Raw genomic sequence first — 20135 nt, 5'->3', positions numbered from 1 at the left:
AGAGTACTGCATACAGTTCTGGTCACTGCATTAGAGAAAAGATATGAAGACAATAGAGAGAGTACAGAGTAGATTTACAAGGTCATTGCCACAAATAGAGAATTTTAGCTATGAGGAGAGATTGGATAGGCTGGGGGGTGGTGGTGGTTTGGAACAGAGGAGGCTTAGTGGAGATTTAATGGAGGTGTATAAAATTTTAAGGGGCCTAGGTATAGTGGATAGGAAAGGCCTATTTCTATTAGCACAGAGATCAATAACCAAGAGCATAGATTTAAAGTAATTGACAGAAGTTGTGAAGTGAGAGTCACCAGGTGAAAACCCCTGCCTCCACTTCAGTGAGACTAGTAAGCTGGTGCATGATCAGCATGAGTCCTGTGACAGTGCACCCTCAGAATATGGGACCTCCTCGAAGGAGCTGTCATCATCCTCCTGGGCCATTTCTATGAAAGGCCTGTGGGAGACTAAAGACATGAATTAGAACTGTCAAGTTAAACATGTTTTAATTGATCATCGTGCACATGATCATATTTCACTGGCTGCTGACATTGTCATCTTGAGTGAGCACTGTATAGCACAGAAGACACTCGACTCCTTTGAGGACTCGTTGACTGCTATGTCCCCTGACTCATGCTGAATGTGTGAAGAACCTGTGGAAGACATGAATTGGTTGTGGCAAGGTGAGAATGTTGCAAGTTACCACGATGAAGATGATCAAATCTCACTTGCTGTTGAAACCAAGTCAACATGACTGAGTGCTACATGGTGTGTGGTTGGCTTTTATTTAATTGTGTCACCAGATAGCTATGAGCTTCCCATCTCTGACAGCCAGGAATGCTGAATCTCCACTTATTTTCAGTGCCTCCTGCTCTGCAGTTTTGAGCTGCATTATCTGCAGAGGACCCCCTTCTGTTCTCTCCCTCTCCATGGTGTTCTGTGCTGTCTTCTGTGAGGAGGGAAAGAACAGACTTATGAGTGAGTGCAACGGCATGTGTTAAGCCGATGAAAAGAGTGTGTTTGGTGAGGGTGACTATGAGGGAGAGGTATAAAATTGTCCAAGGATGAGGGTGAGCTGGCAGTTGGGTAGATAGGGATGTGAGGAAAAACACAGAAAAAGAGAAGGAGGGGAGAACCTGCAAGGTTTTTTAAATTCTCTCATGGAATGTGGGTGTCACTGGCAAGGCCAGCATTTGTTGTCCCTCTCTGATTGCCCTTGACAACTGAGAGAGCAGTTAAGAGTCAACCACATTGCTATGGGTCTGGAGTCACATGTTGGCCAGACCAGGTAAGGATGGCAGATTTCGTTCCCTAAAGGGCATGGTAAACAAGGTGGGTTTTTACAACAGTTGATGAGAGTTATACAGCACTGTTACTGAGACTAGCTTTCAATTACAGATTTTTTTTTTAATAACTGCATTTTATTAATTAGTTGAATTTAAATTCCACCAGTTGCCATGATGGAATTTGAACCCATGTCCCCAGGGCATTAACTTGTGCCTCTGGATTGCTAGTTCAATGACATTACCACTACACCACCATCTCCCCTAAGGAACGTGGGTGTGAGGACTGATGTACTGGAGTAGGCTTGAAAAGGAAGAATGACAGGGTTGCATGATGCACACGGCAGGATTTATAAGACTTTTCCACTGTACTCATCTTTCCTGAGCTGGTTATAGCACTTTCTGCACTGAATCCAGGACTGCGGCACCATGCTGGTGCTGCTCGCCTTCTCCACAACCTCCAACCACAACTTATTGGTCTCCGCTACAGGCTTCTTCCCCCGCATTGGTAAGGAACAGTATCTTTCTCCAACACCTCAGTTTCCAGGAGCACATCCAGGAGGGCATCAGTGCCCATCTGAACTCCATTTTGACATTTGCTTCTTTTTCTTCCCAATTCTAAACTCCTTCATCTTGTTTGGAGTGTCCCTTTAAACACAAGATTGGGATTTTATCAAGCAGGGTTCATCATGCCCGTTGCCACAGATTGGACGAGAAACCCAGAAGTAAAATTATAATGAGGTGCCTGAGTTAAAAAGCCACTGACAGATGCACTGCACTTACCACCAGGTTTCCTGCATGCTATCGGGCTCACCAACATCTTACCCACTCCCAGTCACAAATTTAAAATCGAGGCCATACAGTCTACAACACAGTTAACAGGCGATTAGTCCCACTGGCCAATGCCACTGTTTATGTCCTGCTCAAGCCTTTTCCTAGCTCTCTTCCTCTAACTCTATTTATCATTGCATGTATAGTACACTACATATTGATCAGTGCATTTTGATTATGTAAGGATGTGCAAGCATTTGGTTTTAAATCAAAATAAAGAATTATCATGAACACGTGCTTTGCCGATTTTTTTTTTTAATCCATTGGTTGGAAACCTGAATGAAACTTCAATAAGAAAGCAGGAGGGAAAGAACTTGAATTAAACTTGAAAAAGAAAGCAGGAGACAAAAACTGATAAAAGAATCTCTGCTAGCAGCTAAAATGGTCACCACAATTGCATCTAAATACCTCATGTACCAAGGTTAGAATCCAGGACCAGCATGTTCCTGTGAGGAAGAAAGACAAGTTTGGCAAGTTTCGGGAAGCTTGGATAACACGGGATATTGTGAGCCCAGTCAAAAAGCAAAAGGAAGCATTTGTAAGGGCTGGAAGGCTAGGAACAGATGAAGCACTTGAGGAATATAAAGACAGTAGGAAGGAACTTAAACAAGGAGTTAGGAGGGCTAAAAGGGGTCATGAAAAGTCATTGGCAAACAGGATTAAGGAAAATTCCAAGGCTTTTTATACATATATAACAAGCAAGAGGGTAACCAGGGAAAGGGTTGGCCCACTCAAGGACAGAGATGGGAATCTATATGTGGAGCCAGAGGAAATGGGAGAGGTGCTAAATGAGTACTTTGCATCATTATTCACCAAAGAGAAGGACTTGGTGGATGATGAGCCTAGGGAAGGGAGTGCAGATAGCCTCAGTCATCTCATTAACAAAAAGGAGGAGGTGTTGGGTGTCTTGCAAAGCATTAAGGTAGATAAGTCCCCAGGACCTGATGGGATCTACCCTAGGATACTGAGGGAGGCAAGGGAAGAAGTTGCTGGGGCCTTGACAGAAATCTTTGCATCCTCATTGGCGACAGGTGAGGTCCCAGAGGACTGGAGAATAGCCAATGTTGTGCCTTTGTTTAAGAAGGGTGGCAAGGATAATCCAGGAAATTATAGGCCGGTGAGCCTTATGTCAGTGGTAGGGAAACTATTAGAGAGGATTATTCGGGACAGGATTTGCTCCCATTTGGAAACAAATGAACTTATTAGTGAGAGACAGCATGGTTTTGTGAAGGGGAGGTCGTGTCTTACTAATTTGATTGAGTTTTTTGAGGAAGTGACGAAGATGATTGATGAAGGAAGGGCAGTGGATGTTATCTATATGGACTTTAGTAAAGCCTTTGACAAGGTCCCTCATGGCAGACTGGTACAAAAGGTGAAGTCACACGGGATCACAGGTGAGCTGACAAGATGGATACAGAACTGGCTCGGTCATAGAAGACAGAGGGTATCAGTGGATGGGTGCTTTTCTGAATGGAGGGATGTGACTAGTGGTGTTCCGCAGGGATCAGTGCTGGGACCGTTGCTGTTTGTAGTATATATAAATGACTTGGAGGAAAATGTAGCTGGTCTGATTAGTAAGTTTGCGGACGACACAAAGGTTGGTGGAGTTGTGGATAATGATGAGGATTGTCAGAGGATACAGCAGGTTATAGATCAGTTGGAGACTTGGGCGGAGAAATGGCAGATGGAGTTTAATCCGGACAAATGTGAGGTAATGCATTTTGGAAGATCTAATACAGGTGGAAAGTATACAGTAAATGGCAGAACCCTTAGGAGTATTGACAGGCACCGAGATCTGGGCGTACAGGTCCACAGGTCACTGAAAGTGGCAACGCAGGTGGATAAGGTAGTCAAGAAAGCATATGGCATGCTTGCCTTCATCGGTCGGGGCATAGAGTATAAAAATTAGCAAGTCATGTTGCAGCTGTACAGAACCTTAGTTAGGCCACACTTAGAATATTGCGTGCAATTCTGGTTGCCACACTACCAGAAGGACGTGGAGGCTTTGGAGAGGATACAGAGGTGGTTTACCAGGATGTTGCCTGGTCTGGAGGGCATTAGTTATGAGGAGAGGTTGGAAAAACTCGGATTGTTTTTACTGGAACAACAGAGGTGGAGGGGCGACATGATAGAGGTTTACAAAGTTATGTGCGGCATGGACAGAGTGGATAGTCAGAAGCTTTTTCCCAGGGTGGAAGAGTCAGTTACTAGGGGACATAAGTTTAAGTTGCGAGGGGCAAAGTTTAGAGGGGATGTGCGAGGCAAGTTTTTTACACAGAGGGTGGTGAGTGCCTGGAACTTGCTGCCAGGGGAGGTGGTGGAAGCAGATACGATAGTGACGTTTAAGAGACATCTTGACAAATATATGAATAGGAAGGGAATAGAGGGATATGGGCCCCGGAAGTGCAGAAGGTGTTAGTTTAGGCAGGCATCAAGATCGGTGCACGCTTGGAGGGCCGAATGGCATGTTCCTGTGCTGTACTGTTCTTTGTTCTTTGGTATTGAGGTGGAGACGAATGTCTGGTTAATCTCTCACCAGAACAATGGTTTCCAAATTTTGAATGAGCTATCTGCTTTACTTCCATGAACTGGAAAATCAGTTCTCAAAGACAAGCATTGCACTTTCATTTCTTACTTTCTTGTTTTCTCCTGTTTAAATTATTTAGGCCCAGAGGTTTGGAAACAGAACACCAAGACCTGATAGTCAGCAACTTGAGGCATATGTAAGTGGAGAAACAAGGAATTAACTGTAATATGACCTCTCAGACTCCATGGGACACATTATATGGCCCACGAGAAGACATTGGACAAGAAGCAGCAGAATCTCCAAAGTCCTGGCATCACTGGAAGTTTATATTGAGCATTATGTTAGTTTCTGTGAAAAAGAAGTGTGCTGCTCTTGTCCTTCAAGGTGGAAGAGGTCACGAGTTTAGAAGGTGCTGTCGAAGGAGGAGTAGTGAGTTGCTGCAGTGCGTCTTGTAGATGGTACACACTGTTGCCACTGTGCTTTGGTAGTGGAGGCAATGAATGTTTAAGTTGGTGGGTGGGGTGCTGATCAAACGGGCTGCATTGTCCTGAATGGCATCGAGCTTCCTGAGTGTTGTTGGAGCCAGGCAAGTGGAGAATATTCCATCACACTCCTAACTTGTGCCTTGTAGATAGGAGACAGGCTTAGGGGAGTCAGGAGGTGGGTTACTTGCTGCAGAATTCCCAACCTCTGACCTGCTCTTGTAGCCACAGTATTTATGTAGCTGATCCAGTTCAGTTTCTGGTCAATGGTGACCCCCAGGATGTTGATAGTGGGGGATTCGGCGATCGTAATGCCATTGAATGTCAAGGGGGGATGGTTAGATTCTTATTGGAGATGATCATTGCCTGGCACTTATGTGGCACAATTGTTATTTGCCACTTATCAGGCCAAGCTGAATGTTGTCCAGGTCTTGCTGCATATGGAAATGGGCTGTGGGGGTAGAGCATCTGCTTTGAGCACAATCAGTGACACAGGTGTAAACTGAGCCCAAACTTATGCTAGTTTTGAGATGTGTTTTTCTTCTCAAGTTTCTGCTCAAGCTTATCACACTGCCAAATGTAAAATCTGCCATGAGCTAGCACAATCAGGCAGCATTATAGAAGGTAATTTATTTAAAAAAATGTTTGCTTCATAAAATAATCTGTGATATATTTAAGATTGGTAACTTGGTGCAGTTAGTTTAATACAGCTGAAAATATGTTTATCCAAAAAATAAGCATTTTCATCAATGGCAAGTTCACCACCTGTGAGTAATCCAATTTCTAATACCGAAAATGAATTTAAAAAACAGTACAGAATCATTGGCTGGTTATACTGGGGTACAGTGGTCAGTTTTGTAATAAATTTAAAAAAGATCAAAGGTTCACCCACAGTGCTGGTAGAATCATAGAACAGGATCAGAGAAATGTGAGATGTTATGATACCTTTTATTTACAATGCCAAGAAAGATAAAACTAATTTTAAGTATGTGGACCAACTTTTCCCAGGAAATGCACCAAACGGAACAGATGACCCTTTCATGTCCTCATGTCCACTAACCCTGGAAGTGAATTCTATAGACTGTATTGAGAAGTTTCTTTTGCATCATGTTCTAAATCTCCTACATTTACTCCTATGTCTGTGGCCTCTCGTTCTAGACCCCTCAACTATTGGAACTATTCTGTTCCTATCTATACTGTCACATATCAATCTATAATCTGTATTGTCCTAATGAAAAAAGTCCAAGCTTAACATTGGCTTCTATTTCCTCAAATTTAAAACACTCTTCCTTGTGCTTAATTTCCTCTATGACCACCCACTGCCCCCGTAACCTCGTCAACCCTATTACCATCTTCCACCAAACTTTCTATTTTACTGACTCCAGTTTCTTGTGCATGTCCATCTCTTTTCACAACTTTGGTGTCCATGCTTTCAGCCACGTCGCTCTCGCTATCTGGAATTCCCTCTGCAACATTTTTCCACCTCTTTTAAGAAGCTCCATACCACCTATCTCTGACCAAACTTTTAATCACTCCTCATAATCCTTCTTCATTAGTTCATCAGCCATTTTTAACCCTCACACCTCTCTGGAGCACCTTGGAACATTCCTGTCTGTTAAAAGTGCGATCTAAATACAAGTTGCTGTTTTTATATTGTGCCTTTAATCAGATAATTATCCCATGGTTCTTCATAAATAGGCATAAAGAAACATACTCCAACTCAGGAAGGGAGTGATCAGAAGTATTTTGAGAAGATTTCTAAGATTTCGGGAAGCAGTTCTAAAGACTTGAATTGAGGCAGCTGAAGACCAAAGACAAATAATCAACATTGATAGAATTGCTGGCCATATTGATTTATTATTACCATTCTCCTGCAGAGAGAGATGGGGCAAACTAATAACTATTTTTCTCTTAAAGGTCTTCAATCCCTTAAATGTTAGGAAGCAAAATACAAGGCCATTAATTTAGTGTAGTAATAGAATGAAATGCAGTTGTTACATGGCAGGAGAAATATATTGAGATTTTTACAGTCTTTGTTTACTGTGCTCTTGTTAATACACATTAGCAACAGTATTGCAAAATCATTTAGATTATTACATTTTGGCTTGCATCTGTTGCTTTATGTGTTGGAATTAAAAGTGAAGATTCAATTTTAAAATGCAGGTTTGATGAAAAACAGCAATATTAGGCAATTCTTCCTTTACTTAAGGAAGAACAGGACTGTAGGGGACAAGTGGTTTCTGTCAGTTAATTTGAAGAGTTACATTTAAAATAATGCTGCTTAGTTCTGAGAAAAAAAAATTAATGGGAACATTGTATTCTAGTGGGGTGTTTTGACCAAGTGAGAAAGAGGTCTGGGGTTCCCTTTCAGCCTTCATCTGGTCTCACTGTAACAGAGTTTAATTTTTAACACACCGTGTTTTTACCTCCCCCTTGGTGAATCCTTGTTCACCGCTTTCCAATTATAAGGCAAAGAAACCAGGACAAACAGGCTTCCTTAGGTTTAAAGAAGAAAAGTTGAAATTTATTAAACTTGAACTTAAACTCTAATTCGGTTGATGCCTACAGATACACGATGCGCCCACACTAGCATGCATACGTGATACGCACATGCAAATAGAGACAGAAAAGAGCAGAAGAAAAATAAAATGGAAAAGTTTGAGGCAATATCTGAAGAGTTTTTGTTACAGTTCTTCAAGCTCATTATAGAATCCTTAATTGTAGGTAGATCTTGCTTTTTGTTGGGGCCCAGTATTCTTCTTAAACCTTGTTCACTGTAGGATACTTTTCTCTCTTGGGGTTCATGTGTCTTCAGTGGATTCAGAGGCTTGTGAGAAATATAGGAGCAGACAGGAGAAATCCTCTCAATTCAGGAGCAAACAGACTTTCTGAGTTCAAACTGTACAATTCAGAAAACCCCAGGTTGCCAAGCAGGTTAGTCATGTGACTAACTGGTCTGACCATGTCTTGGATTGTATCACCTTAGCAGTCTCTGGAATGCACCTCCTACACACAATACCTGGTGATCAAGGTCTATTGTGGGTCGAATGTGTCAGGGAATGGTCCTTTGTCCTTCCAGTCACTGTTTGTTAATATGCAAATGTCTTTTCCAGCCACGGCTGATCTGTTTAACAAGTCCCTTCTTCACTCCGGTAACAGTTTAAAATAAATGTTCATGACAAAATTAATGTTCCTCATTCTTGGCAGGTGGGGGCATAGCATGGCAGGTGGCATGGCAATTTGTTTTGGTGGGGACATGGATTTCTGATCTGATGTCTAAAACATGCAGCTCTAAAAATATTCCTATTAAAATGTTTTTGTCTTCCTTTGTGTGTTAGTTAAAACAGCCATGTCATGGAATTGTAGGACCTGTGTTTTGTCTGCTGTCTGTGAGGGTTCCATATGAAATGAGTTTGGGCAGGCTCAATCCCGATCCTAGTGAGAATGGCCTTATAGCTCCAAACTATCCATAATTTAGCACTAATGCGGCACAGTGGTGCAGTGGTTAGCACCACAGCCTCACAGCTCCAGGGACCCGGGTTCAATTCTTGGTACTGCCTGTGCGGAGTTTGCAAGTTCTCCCTGTGACCGCGTGGGTTTTCGCCGGGTGCTCCGGTTTCCTCCCACAACCGAAGATTTGCAGGTAGATAGGTAAATTGGCCATTGTAAATTGCCCCTAGTGTAGGTAGGTGGTATATGGGATTACTGGAGGGTTAGTATAAATGGGTGGTTGTTGGTCGGCACAGACTCGGTGGGCCGAAGGGCCTGTTTCAGTGCTGTATCTCTAAATAAAATAAATAAAAATAATTTGCAGTGTTACTCAGCCAACTACAGAATCTTTGGTATGTAAAATGGAAAAAAATGTCACACTGAAGCAGTTAGGGGTGTTCTTCTGAGGTCAGGCCTGAGGCACATTGTTGAGGCAGAGTAGTGAGAGCAGTACTTTGTATCTGGTCGTGCTGTACCTGACCTGGGAGTGCTTGATGCTTGCACTAGACACCTAAATGGGTGCAGTTCCATTCCCTAGCAGTGACATACATCAACTTGATGAGTGCAAAAATGTTAAGATAAAGCACTCACATCAGATTCATCTGCTGCTTTGGCACTAACCCATTAATCCTTTCTGCTGTAGCACTGAATCCGCATTTCACTCTAATTTCTCTCCGATATCCCCTCTTGCTTTCTCCGAGCTCATTTTGCGCCTCAGACTCAATTGCTGCTCCTTTGACTCCATTCCCACTAAATTATTGACCACCCAACTTCCATTCCTCGCCCTATGCTAGCTGACATTGTAAACGGTTCCCTCTCCTCAGGTACTATACCCCTCCCTTTCAAGACTGCCGTCCACAAAAAAAACCCTTGATCCCACTGCCTGCCCTTGCTACGAATTCCATATCATGGCCACTGTTTCCATCCTTCTTCCAGGCTACTGTTTCAGTCTTATTCGACCTAGAACTCAGCTTGAACCCAGTTCAGTTTTTACAAATTCTACCATGTAGTTATGTCGGAGAACGGTCACTAAATGTCTCAACAGATTTCAGTAGAGCTCAAATCTTCAGAATTTAAGAGAAATCTCCACAGATTTCTTCTGATATTGGCTGTCAGACCTTCCTAACTCATGACATAAAATGGACATCCTGCTACTCACTATTGTATATTGTATTTATTAGGCTCCCTTTATTCATGCTATAATCCATATTATGCAGATGTCACTGATTCTTGCAATTATGAATGACTTTGTGATGAAACAGCAGACAGTAACATTTAGCCAAGCCACACAAGTTATAATCCATTTGATCTGCTCTTAATTCCTTTTCGCTTCCTAACTCTCATGGATTATTGTCTTGTTCCCCCTGGAGAGACATGATCGATTAATAAGCTAACTGCCAACCTATAAAATGCACACTGTAAACACTTTCAACAGATTATTACAGGAGTATGAATAACAGCAGCATAATGGTTCACTGAATAGAAAAACAATGAAAATATCAGTTTAAGATCGTGTCAAATGAAATGCGCTTCTACAATTTTCTAACTGCTCAGAACACTGATAAAAAGATTTAGAATATCGTAAGCTCTTGCATTTTCAGAGGTGTCTTTAGTGAATTGGTACTATTTGCATTTTTGAAATAAAAGCCTTGCCATCTCCACATATGTAATTATAATGCTTGCATTTTTAATTTTATACTTTACCACCACCCGAAATCAGATTCTTTCATATGCTTTCAAAAAAAGACTCCTGTTGACGAGGAGCCAACCAAGATTAATATGAAACTTTTTTTTAATGTGTTGCTGACTCCTCTAGTTGATTGGGGTTGATTTTAACTATCCCCATTTGCTCTATACCTGACAGAGTAGACTTCATTTTAACTCCCTTTCGCTGGTGGAAACCAGGCAGGGTTGTGGTGGGGGTGGTGTGGGCACAGGATACAGTTAAAAATAGAGCAGGGGTCTCACCCAGTCCTTTCCCAACCTGATCTGGCCAACTGAAATATTAAATTGCAGATGGCAAGGAGTTCTGCCCAAGCCGGCAGGGTCCCAGGGCTCTGATAACATAATCTGCTATTCCAACCCAACGCCTGAGTAAAGGCTTCCCTGCCAGCCCAAACCTGCTAGGAAAAGATGCCAGAAGAGAATGGAAGAGGCCCAGCATAGTACGTTTTTCAATTTGTTTTTAATTTTACATACGGATCAGGAAAAACAGGAGCAGGTATGCTCTGTTGAGCCTCGCAAGAAATCCTCAGGCCTTCCCAGCTCTTGGCTTTCCTACACTCTGACTGGAATTTCCTCTTGTAGCATGTACCTTGTGCTTGGGACTGTTTCCGTGGGTTCCCCATGGTGGTCTCCTGCTGCCCGACGTTAATAGTGTCTAGGTCAGGAAGTTGGCGCAAGCAGCATATTTATGGGGTCTGGATATTAAAATTGACCAAGCCTGCCTATTGCTGCCCCTGGACTGGCATGCAGCTCGCTTTGGCACATTCTAACCCAGAGTTAAATTAAGTCCATGGTATCTGTTTAAAATAGAGGACTGCATTATGTTTTAACTGTGTTGACTAAGTATTTTAATAGAAGTTGCTATTTTTTCCATGTACTGTTGTGCAAACAGTGTATTTCCTAGTGGTTTAAAGGCTCTGTTTCTGGCTTTAACACTACACAATCAGGGCGCAAGAAGTTGCTAGAATCAGTAACTGAATTGTACTGCAAATTTGCTTAAAGATGTGATTTATATACCAGATTTTATGGTATTTGGGAAGTAAAAAGGGAACTATATTTTTTATAGGCTGCTGTGGAAAGCTAGTTTTTTATTGTTTGGCTTAATACTGCATCCTTCACATTGACCATATTTTTTCTTGGCTTGGTGACATAAATTGTAACGTGCTTAGGGAGACTTTTCAAGATGAAGGTATTATTGGAAATGGTAGCACAGCTGTGCCCAGAGGATCATTTCCTGCCTGCTGCATAAAACATTTCCTGTCAAGGTGACTAATCATTGGCTTCATTTTCATGAAGGTACTGTTCTCTTTGTGACTGGTTTATCTTCTACTATACACTAATTCTCACATCACACACTGGTGCGATGTCATATTATAGAATATAATTACCACAGAATTGTAGAATAATACAGCACAGAAGGAGGCCATGTGCTGGTTCTTTGATAGAGCTATCCAAATAATCCCACTCCCCTGCTTTTTCACCATAACCTGTAAATCTTTTCACTTCAAGTATTTATCCATTTCTCTTTTGAATGTTATTATTGAATCTGCTTCCACTACCCTTTAAGACAAGGCATCACGGATCACAGCAACTCACTGTGTAAAAAATATATTTCCTCGTGTCACCCCACTGTTCTTTTGTTAGTCATGTTAAATATGTGTCGTAGAGAGTCATAGAGAGATAGAGCACTGAAACAGGCCCTTCGGCCCACCGAGCCTGTGCCGACCATCAACCACCCATTTATACTAATCCTACATTAATCCCATATTCCCTTCCACATCCCCATCTCTGGTTACTGGCCCTTCTGCCACTGGAAAGAGTGTTTAGTTTATTTTTGTCCATCTTATTTAGTCTATCAAAACTATTTATGATTTTCAACATCTCTATCAAATCTCCTCTTAACCTTCTCTGCTCTAAGGCGAACAATCCTAGCTTGTCTAGTCTCTCCACATAACTCAAACCTGGTGCCATTCTAGTAAATGTCCTCTGCACGTTCTCAAAGGCCTCAACATGCTTCCTAAAGTGCAGTGCCCAGGATTGAACACAATGGGCTGAATTTTACCAGCTCGCTGCTGATCTTGGCGTCAAGTTTCAAAGATGACAGCACGCATGCGTGGCATTTAATCTGTGGAGCCGCCGTGATATTAAAAGTGGCAGCTCATTTACATGGCTGGGGTAGACTGCCCCCCTCCCCGCCAATGATGTGGAGGGGCGGGTGATCCATCCCTGACAACAGCGTCCAGTGCCATTGCGCAGGCGCCAGTGTCATTTTTAAAGGGCTTCCAGCCCTTACATTTATTTTAAACTTTTAAAGTACACATGTATTTAAAAGTTATTACAAATAATTAAATAAATGTTACCAGCCCCTCTCCCACCTGCCCAATAAAATTACATTTCATCCCTTGCCCTCTCTTCGCCAAAAATACTCACCTTGTGTACCTGAATTTTCCCCCCAATGGTCAGAAACTTTCACCTTTACCCCTTTCCATTACTCCCTAGACCAAGCACGTAAATTTGACCCTGCTCCCCCCACCCCCCCGCACTGATATACTTACCTCCTCCCCCCTCCCTACCACACTTCACTGGTCGAAAATCAGATGGCATGGGAGTGCCAGTCACCGACCATAGTATCGGAGTGGGACAGCCGGTGTCTTAATATGTTTAAATGGATGTCCCGTTGCCGATCGGCAGGGAGGCTGCCACAAGGCCTTGTCGCTGCTGGGAATATGGGGCTGGATCTTCCTTGTGTCGAGGCCTGTGGTGGGCCTCTCCTGGAGGCATTTTCCAAGCCCTCTCACCATGAACCCTGACATCAGGGGGCTGGTAAAATCCAACCCAATATTTCATCTGAGGCCCGAGTGTTGGTACTTTTGTTCCTCCATTAATAAAGAATCCCATATGCTTTTTTAACAACCTTCTCAACTTGTCCTGCCACTTTCAAAGATTTGTGTATATGCACCCCAAGACCTTTCTGTTCTTGTACACCCTTTAACATTGTACCATTTAGTTCATATTGTCTCTCCTCATTCATCCTACCAAAATGCATCACTTCACACTTCTTTGCGTTAAATTTCATCAGACATATATCTGCTCATATTGCCAGGCTGTCCATGTCCAGCTGATGTCTGTTACTATTCTCCTTATTGTTTACTACATTTCTGAGCTACATATCATCTGCCAAATAAAGCCCTGTATACACACGTTCAGGTCACTAATATGTATAAAAAGAGCAGTGGTCTTAGTAGTGACCATTGGGGATCACCACTGTATGCTTCCCTCCAGTCTGAAAAACAACTGTTTTGCTTTGCTCTGCTTTCTCTCCCTTAGCCAATTTTGTATACTTAGTGTCACTGTTTCCTTGCTCCCATTAACTTTTATTTTGTTCGTAAATCTATTGTGTGGTACTTTTTCAAACACCTTTTGAAAGTCCACATACACAACATCATTTACACAATCCTTCATCAAACCCTTTCCATTGCTTCATCAAAGAACTCAATCAAGATAGTCAAACATGATTTGCCTTTAACAAATCTATGTTGACTTTCATTTATAACTCATACTTTTCCAAATGGCAATTAACTTTGTCTCAGATTATTGTCTCTAAAAGTTTCTCAGCCACCGACATTAGGCTGACCGGCCTGCAGTTGCCAGGTATATCTTCCCATTTTTTAACAGGGCTGTAACATTTGTAATCCTCCAGTCCTGTGGCACCACCCCTGTATCCAAGGAGGATTGGAAGATTGTGGTCAGAGCCTCTAAAATGTATACCTTTACTTCCCTCAGTAACATAGGATGCATTCCATTTGAACCAGGACTGCCAACCTTTTAAGTACCTCTTCTTTGTGAATTTTTATCTAATCTAATATCACTACTGCATCCTTTTTTACTGTTGTGAAAACAAAAGCAAAATACACATTTAGTACCTCAGCCATGTCTTCTGCCTACACAATAAGATCTCCTTTATTGGCCCCACACTTCCTTTGGCTACCCTTTTACTATCTATGTATTTATAAAATACCTTTATGTTAGCCAATAATCTATACTCATACTCCCACTTTACCTCTCTGAATGTAATTTGTCTCTGTACTTTCTGTATTCAGTTCTATTCTCTACAGTATTATGAACTTTACAATTAGCATAAGCTTCCTTCTTCTATCTCATTTTAACCTCTACGGCCTGGAGTTTCTGCTAGGTTGTGCTAGTTTTTAATGGTGCAATTCTGCCCAAACTTGGCCAGACCAGTGGAAAAGGTTGCCGAATTTTAAGCACAAATTATGTTCAGTGAAACTCAAGTTTCAGTGAAGTTTTGCGCTAGTTTAAAAAGCACCATGCTGGAAGCCAATCCTTTCCACAAACATGGCCATGCCCCAGATCAATTAATCACCATTGGGAGTTTCCGCTAATTGCACTCATTTTTGTGGACTGTTGAGGTGGCTTGCAGCATTTTATAGGTGCGAGGCCACCAACAGGCATGTTTTAAAATATTTTGAATGTTGATTTTTTTCAATTTAATAAAAAACTGACGACGATGTAACAAATGGTTCTGTACAGCTTTTAAAAGTCATTTTCATTTACTTAAAATCAGTTTACTCACAAGTAGTGAGTAAACAATATTTAAAATACTTATTTCTGGCGATAAACCTATTTTCATCTATATTAATCAAACTGCACCAAATTACTACTCTAAAACTACAGCCGTCAATGTCACCATTGTAATGGAAAGCTTTTTATGTTGTCTGATGCAACATAAATGAGATGCATGGAGTCCAGGTTATTTAAGATCTCAAACAGGTTTATTAAACAGCTAATATTATATACAATGCAGAGCAACCTATTTACAGACCCTCACTCTTGGTATTACAGTTACAGCATGAATCTGGCAAGTAGTCATGTGATTGCCTCCTGGCACATAGCTCTTAGTATACTAAGATCTTAAGGGTACATTACCCTTAAAGGCAATCGCACAATAACCAACACCCTGAATTTCTATGCAACTGGGTTGTTCCAGGGATCAGCTGCAGACTTAGGTGGCATCTTGGAGTTGGCAGCTCATCACGCCATCAGGCAGATCATGGATGCCATATTCTGGAGGCAAGGGGCTACATCCACTTTGACACAGATGGGCCTGTACAGGTACATAGGGCATTGGGTTTCGCCTCCATTGCTGGATTCCCCCAGGTGCAGGGCATGATTGATTGCATCCATGTGGACATCAAGACACTCAGTGATCAACCAGTGAGACCCATCTCCCTCAATGTCCAACTGGTCTGTGACCACAACAAGAGCTTCCGCCATGTGTGCACTCGCTTTGCTGGCCGCTGCCATGACTCCTTCATTCTCCATCAGTCCAGGCTGCCTCAGATCTTCACTCCATCCCCCAAAGTGCATGGATGAATCCAAGGGAACAAGTGAAATCCCTTGAAGAGATGGCTACTGACCCTTCTATGGGAGACCCAGACAGAGGCACAGAGGCGATACAACCAATGACACCTGCTCAACAGACCAACCATTGAGCAGACAATCAGGCTTCTGAAGTTGCGATTCTGGTGCCTGGATTGGTTAGGTGGTGCCCTCCAATACCCTCCCGCAAGGGTCTCACCTTGCCTCTTAATACCTGCTTAATATTTACATGCCAGTCACAGATTTTTGGGTTCCCTTTTATGTTAACTGACATTCTATTCTCATATTATCTCTTTGTCAGCTCTATTTTCCTCTTCACTTCCAATCTCAACTTAGCCTGGCTCTCATTTGAAGAATTCACCTGACATGCATCATACACAATCTGTTTTGTTTCATCTAATTTTCTATCTCCCTCATCATCCAAGGCATCCTAGCTTTGGCTCCCCTAACTTTTCCCCTTGTTGGAATGTACCTGGCCTGTACCTGAAACATTCTCTTGTTCCATTACAGTATTTACTGTCAGCCTTTGGTTCCATTTTAACTTGACTAGATCCCCTCTCTTCCCATAGATGTTAGCCCTCTTCCAATTTAGAAGTTCTGCTTTAGCTTTTCCCTGGCTCTTCTCCATTACTAATCTAAACCTTATAAATACAATAATTGCTCTTACACAGACACTTGGTCCATTTGGTCTGCCTCATTCCCCAGCACCAGATCCAGCAATGTCTCCTTCCTAGTTGGACTGAGAACATTCTGGTCAAGGAATTTCTCCTGAATACATTTCAAAAATTCTTTCCCTTCCTCCCCCTTTACTCTAATATTATCCCAATCAATATTTGGGTAATTAAAGTCCCTCAATATTATCTCTCTATAATTCACGCACATTTTTGCGATTTCCCTGCAGATTTGGTCCTCTATCTCTCTCTCACAATTTGGAGACCTATAAAATAACCATGTAGCATGATCATACATTTCTTGCTTCTCAACTGAAACCAAATGGATTCTTTCCTTTTTCCCCCCATAGACAACCTCTCTTTACAACACTACAATGTCTTCCCTAATCAGCACTGCCACTCCACCACCCTTTTTTTCCTTCCCTATCTTTTCAGAGTCCTTTGAATTCTTGAATATTAAGCACCCAGTCCTCACTATTTTTAAGCCACCTTTCCATTATTGCCACCACATCATATTCCCACATGGCTTTTTGTGCTTGTAGTTCACCGACCTAAGTACCATGAAGTTCAGCTTGACTGAGTCCTACGAGACAGTGTGCTTAACATGGGAATTTGGTAAGTGTGGGAATTACAAGGGTTGATCTCTTTCTAAAGTCCAGCCACGTTTGCATTTAGTATTTAACTTAACATTAAATTGTAGTTTCTTTCACTCTTAGTCAGTGGTAAATATGCTCCCTGCTAGAGGCAGCTGGTTAGTTAGTTAAGTAGGTAGCTAGTTAGAACTGTTTCCTTGGTCAGTAGGGCGAGTACAAATACAGGAGGTTTTGCTAACGCACAATGTAAGTAGCATAAAGTTCAGCTCGACTGAGTCCTGCAAGACAGAGTGCTTAACTCTGGAATTTGGTAAGTGTGGGAATTCGATGCAATGAGGGAGGAGGTGCTGTTCTGGTCTTTTACAGAACAAGGAGTAATCCAAGAGAGGGAGCCAGAGGCAGTGAGCCCAAAGAGCTGAAGACCAGAGGCATTAATTAGGGGAGCAGGTAGGTGATTGGTTGGTGAGTTTTAAGGTTTATTTTCCTTTCTAAACTGGGGCAGTAGTTTAACCTGGTACAGGGGAGATAAGAGAATTGTGTTAAATTTGTAGCTTTACTAGTTTAAATGAATTAATATAACTACAAATTATCATTCAGTGATAGTTCTAACTTGAAACCTAATTAGTGAAATAAAACACAATAAAAATGGCAGGACAGGTGATATGTTGGAGCTGTAGCATGTGGAAGCTGGTGGACACCAGTGTGATTCACAGCAACCAGATCTGCAATAAGTGTCTGCAGTTTGAGGAGCTTCGGTTCAGAGTTGATGAGCTAGAGTCTGAGATTCGGATACTGCGATGCATCAAGGAGGGGGAAAGTTACACGGACACTTAGTTCCAGGAATAAAAACAAGAAATGCTGGAACCACTCAGCAGGTCCGGCAGCATCTGTGGAAAGAGAAGCAGAGTTAACGTTTCGGGTCAGTGACCCTTCATCGGAACTTAGTTCCAGGAGGCAGTCACACCCCTTAGGATAGGTACTTCAGATTTGGTACATTCTCAGGGACACAAGGGTGTGACTATCAGTGAGGCAGATATGGGGGAGTCCAGAAAATAGCAATAGAAGGCCTCAGCCCTTGCACGTCCAACGGGTTTGAGGTTCTTGCAGCCTGTGTGGACGAGAGCAGGGACTAGAGGGAGAATGAGCAAACTGACCACAGCACCATGGTGCAGGGGGCCATTCAAGTGGTGGGAGTAAAAAGGAATGTAGTCGTAGTAGGGGACAGTGTAGTTAGGGGATAGATAATGTTCTTTGCAGCCAAGAGCATCATTCCCGTAGTCTGTGTTGCCTGCCTGGTGCCAGGGTTAAGGACATCTCCTCGGTGCTGCGGACGAACTTAGAGTGGGAAGAGAAGGATCCAGTTGTTATGGGTACACACAACATATGTATGACTAAGAAAGAGGTTCTTCTGAGAGAGTATGAGCAGTAGGGGCTAAATTCAAAATCAGAAACATAAAGGTGATAATCTCTGTATTATTAGCTGAGTCACAACCAAATTGGCATAGGGTAAATAAGATCAGAGAACTGAATACATGGCTCAAAAATTTGTATGGGAGAAATGGATTTTGATTCATGGGGCACTGGCACCAGTACTGGAGAAAGAGGAAGCTATACCATTGGGACGGCCTTCATCTGAACCGTGCTGGGACCAGTGTCCTGGCAAATCATATAACTGGGGCTTTAGGGAGGTCTTTAAACTAAATAGTAGGGGGGAGGGTTCAGGTGAGAAGAAATTTTCAGAGAATCATTACAGCGCCGAAGGAGGCCATTCGGCCCATCATGTCCGCACTGGCTCTCTGAAAGAGCAACTCCCTCAGTTCCATTCCCCTGCCTTCTCCCCATAACCTGCACATTCTTCCTTTTCATATAACTGTCTAATTCCCTTCTGAAGGCTTCAATTGAACCTGCCTCCACAACGTTCTTAGGTAGCGCATTCCAGACATTAACCACTCGCTGCGTGACAAAGTTTTTCCTCATGTCACTTTTGCTTCTCTTACCAAATACTTTAAATCTGTGCCCTTTCATTCTCAATCCTTTCACGAGTGGGAACTGTTTCTCTCCATCTACTCTGTCTAGACCCCTCATGACTTTGAATATCTCTATCAAATCATCTCTCAGCCTTTTCTTGCCCAAGGAAAACAGTCCTAACTTCTCCATTCTATCTTCCCTGGGGAACTGCATGACAAACCTTCCTCCAGTCCGAAAAACATCTATTAACCACTGCTGTTTGTTTCCTGCCACTCAGCCAATTTCGTATTCATGTTGCTACCGTCCCTTTTATTCCATGACCTACAAGTTTGCTCACAAGTCCGTTGTGTGGCACTTTTGAATGGCCTTTTGACAGTCCATGTACACATCAACTGGATTGCCCTCATCAACCCTTTCTGTTATCTCCTCAAAAAACTCCAGCAAGTTCGTTGAACATAATTTTTCCTTAAGAAGTCCATGCTGGCTTTCTTTAATTAACACACATTTGTCCATGTGACTCTTGATTTTGTCTGGAATTATTTTTTCTAGAGGTTTTCCCACCACCGAAGTTAAAGTGACTGGCCTGTAGTTGCTGGGCTTATCTTGACACCCTTTTTTGAACAAGGATGTAATGTTTGCAATTCTCCAGTTCTCTGGCACCACCCCCGAGTCTAAGGAAGACTGAAAAATTACGGCCAGTGCCTCTGTGATTTCCACCCTCACTTCTCTCAGTATCCTTGGATGCATCTCATCCGGCCCTAGTGCTTTATTCACTTTAAGTACAGACAGCCTATCTAATACTTCTTTATCAATTTTAAACCCCTCTAGTGTCTGACTTACTTCCTCTTTTAACATTGCCTGGGTTGCATCTTCTTCCTTGGTAAAGACAGATGCAAAGCATTCATTTAATACCTCAGCTATGCCCTCTGCCTCCATGTGTAAATCCCCTTTCTGGTCCCTAATCTGCCCACTCCTCCTTTTACCACCCTTTTACTATTTCTATGCCTATAGAAAACTTTGGGATTTCCTTTAATGCCAGCTGCCAGTCTCTTTTTGCACTCTCTCTTTGCTTCTCTAATTTACTTTTTCACTTCCTCTCTGGATCTTCTATATTCAGCCTGGTTCTCAGTAGTATTTTGTACCTGGCATGTCATAAACACACTGTTTCTTCT

Source organism: Heterodontus francisci, chromosome 4, assembly GCF_036365525.1.
Source record: "Heterodontus francisci isolate sHetFra1 chromosome 4, sHetFra1.hap1, whole genome shotgun sequence".
NCBI classification, from domain to species: Eukaryota; Metazoa; Chordata; class Chondrichthyes; order Heterodontiformes; family Heterodontidae; genus Heterodontus; species Heterodontus francisci.
The sequence above is the reverse complement of the archived record's forward strand: the minus strand, read 5'-3'. Positions refer to the sequence as shown.